This window comes from Alexandromys fortis, unplaced genomic scaffold, assembly GCF_014885135.2.
Source record: "Alexandromys fortis isolate MF-2015 unplaced genomic scaffold, M_Fortis_MF-2015_v1.1 scaffold_334, whole genome shotgun sequence".
Classification (NCBI taxonomy): Eukaryota; Metazoa; Chordata; class Mammalia; order Rodentia; family Cricetidae; genus Alexandromys; species Alexandromys fortis.
Window position 1 is genome coordinate 285,589 of NW_026068274.1, and position 3,820 is coordinate 289,408.

Sequence of the window (3,820 nt, forward strand, 5' to 3'; positions counted from 1 at the left end):
ATTCAAAGTCATTCCACTAAAATCTGGAACAGGATAAGGGTGTCCACTCTCTCAATATCTATTAAAGATAGTTCTTGAAGTTCTAGCTAGTTCAGTAAGACAATACAAGGACATCTAGGAAATTCAAATTGGAAAGAAGTCAAGTTTTCACTACTTACAGATAATATGATAGTATACATAAGTGAACCCAGGAATTCTACCAGGGAACTCAGTTGATAAACACCTTCATTAATGTGAAAGGATACAAGACCAACTCAAAAATGTCAGTAGTCCTCCTATATGCAAATGATAAAGAAACTGAGAAAGAAATCAGAGAAACACGACCATTCACATAAAATATCTTGGGTAACACTAATCAAACAACTGAAAGACCTATTTGACAAGAACTTTAAGTTTCTGAAGAAAGACAATGAAGAAGATATTACAAAATGGAAAGATCTCTCTCATGCTCTTGAATAGGTAGGATTGACATAAAGAATGGAAATTCTACCAAAAGCAATCTATAGATTCAATGAAATCCCCATCAAAATCTCAACACAATTCTTCACAGACCTTGAAAGAGCAATACTTAACTTCATATGGAAAAGCAAAAATCTAGAATAGCCATAATATTTCTGTATAATAACAATTGATGAGAAAAGGGCCACAAATTTAATGGAAAAGGACATACGAGAAGAATAGAGGGAATAAAGGGAATAGAGACATCTCAGGAACAAACAAAAGTGGAAGCAAATTGTATTATTTGGAGTAGAAAACATTTAGTCATCAAACAGAAATAGTAAAAGCCTACTAATGTATGGAAGGTCAGTCTACTGATATTGCAGTGACTCTACTTGTAGTCTGAAAGTATTTGATGAGCTTGAATAATGTTCTATTTGCAGGTAAATAAGACAAAACACTTGATACTTTAACCTGATTAAAATGAGAACTTAAATTGCAAATTGCAGCTTTTCACTTATTTTTATGGAATTAATAGAGAGTTTGAAAAAATGACATATAAAGTGAGAATAATCAAATATGTAAATGACAGAGACAAAATAAGTATGGTATGTTTTCAATAAAAAAAATAAAGTAACCTTCTCTATTTTCTAAATAAAGCCAAAGTTTTTCTAGTTTAAATCTAAATTATTTGAAGACCAAGAAAGAAAAGTAGCTGGAAACATATAGTGTAATAATTGAAGCAAGAGATTGAATTCCCTGGAGAAACTGTAAAAATAAATCACAGATGACTTGGTAATGTGTTGTATGGGATTTGCTGTAGAAGTTTAAATGTGTTCAGTTAACTTGTGAAGAACAATTCTTGTTGAGGACAAATTGAAGGTAAAACTTGGGCAAGGGTATTTTCCAACCTCCATGATGTTAGGGAATCCTTCTGTCATGGAGAAACCCACGCATTACTGACCACACATGTGATGGGTATTATTTTATGTTAAACTCCTTCAAATATTGGGATACTCTTCATGATGATCTGCCTTTATATTCTTTTGCATTTCACTTTATACTCTTTGTAAAAGTATAATAATACTTCTTATATTTCTTAAGACTTTAAGATTTGAAAATTAATTATGAAGATGTTAAATGAATGTTATGTTTTGCTTACAGCTGTCTGAAGTGTGATTTAAGTCACAGTAAGACCTTCCAGTAGATCTGATGAAGTTCCTCATTCTTGCAGTCCTGCTGCCAATTTATGACTTTCACCAATACATAAAATATCCTTCTTTGAATAATATCACAAAAGTGTAGGTTATCAATCAAGAACAAACAATCTCTTAAGAAAACAGTATATTATTAAAATATTAATAAAATTTAGCTGGTAAAATGAGCATTTTATTTAAATTTATTGAATCTAAATGATGGCAAAATTAAAAGTGACAGTGAAGTCATGTACTTTGATGAGTTAGTTTTAAGAGAATCTTATATGGCCTTGTAGAGAAACCTGACATGGGTATAGAATCTTCAGGGCGTCTGTGAATAGCACAGCCTGAAAATGATGATCTGAGAGAGACAAGAAGGCAGTTTGATTTAACAAGTCTCTCAGCCAGTGTTGGTTCAAACTCTGAGAGTCTGGCAAAGAGGTTTTTTTATTGCATATTTAAATACAACATAATTTTGTGAAAAAAATTCTTGGTGTTAGATAGCTCAACCTATATGCACAACAAAGATAAACACTTAATTACATGGAAACTCTACAAAGATTGGTTCTATCAATTAACTGGAAAAAAAGCTCAAGACAAGGGTCTCAGGGATGATTCTGAGCCATTAGAGCATGTCTGTTCACAGCCTCCTGGGTAGAAAACATAATATACATCTCTCCCCTTGAAAAAACAATTCTATGTGTTTTATATTTCTGGTTCCCCTAGTGCATATCTGTGCATGCAAGAACCTCTGTGCTTCCTACACCAAGATGATAGAAAATTCTCAGAGGCATATAGTTTGGCTTTTGACACAAGCGTTGATGGCAGAGTAAGCATAAAATACCTTTTTTTTTGAAATCAAGTTTTCTTACACGTTATTTTTAAAGAACAAAGAACAAGGCCACATGTTATCTCTGAACTCAGTATATTGAAGAGTTTGCTTTCTACACAATAAGGAAGAATACATAAATATGTGTAGAGAATGTGTATGTGTTTTCAGTTGTATAAATCTGTGTATTTATGGATGCATATGTGTACATGTAAGTATGAATTGTAACTGGAAGGCGATACAAATTATAGAAGTAAAGTACTGTGAAATAATGAAACTTCATTGGAAAGAAAAACATGGAGATGCCTTAGTGAATGTTCCTGTATCCCAGATCTGTAAGTAAGCATTTACAGGGTTCTAATGGAAAAAATATATCTCAAAGGACTTAACTGGATTGTTGCAAAATTTCTACAGTATTTCCCAGTCAATGTCAGGTGAAATTTGAATCTGTAGAAATCATGAACAATTTGGATATCAGCTGCTTTCTTAGGACATTAGTAATACAAAATACAATCTATTGGATCTTGTGCAAAAACATGAGAAAAATATATTGGTTGGATTAAAAAACATATTAATTTTATACATAAATTCAGAGGGTTCAGATGTGAACATTTCTCACAGCAGTACTCACAGGCACTACTAGAAGAAACGAGCAATCCTTTCTGCGAGGTATGATTTGAAGTTTCTCTCTGTAGGCTCATATTTGTTAGTAATTTTAAGTTTAGGCAATGACAGGATTTTCATATATACATATGTAGAAGTGCATTGTTTCTATATTAATTTTGAGGCATTTTACATATTTCGAATAATGTTACATAGCATAGAACATTGAGGGTAGATGCTTATATTTATTTATTCCAACCAAAATTTCACTATCTTTTCTATTTTTACCTCATTTGTCCTTTTTTCTCACTTTTTGTCTTTTCTGTGCTCCCATCTTTCAGTTTCTTTATAAGTCCAAGATTTCTTTTCTGTTGATATTCACTATTTTTTTCTTCCTTATCTGCAGGGATATATTCACTATTTTTCCATGTTCTATTTATTTGATGTTTTTACTCAATGCCTTTATTTCCCCTTATGCTTTTCCTCTCCTCTTTCCAACACATATCAAATATCCCATTACTCAAAATAATTTTATAATAGTTATTTATCCACTAATTATTCAAATGTTGGAAATGCTAAAAAGATGGCTCAGTAGCTAAAATGGACTACTGATCCCAAATTCAGCCTCAGTATCCATGATGAGCAGCTCACAAGTGCCTCTAACTCCATCTCCAGTGGACCTATCACCATCTTCTGGATTTCTTTTTTTTTTTTTTTTTTTTTTTTACAATTAACAATGATAAAGTTTATTTCA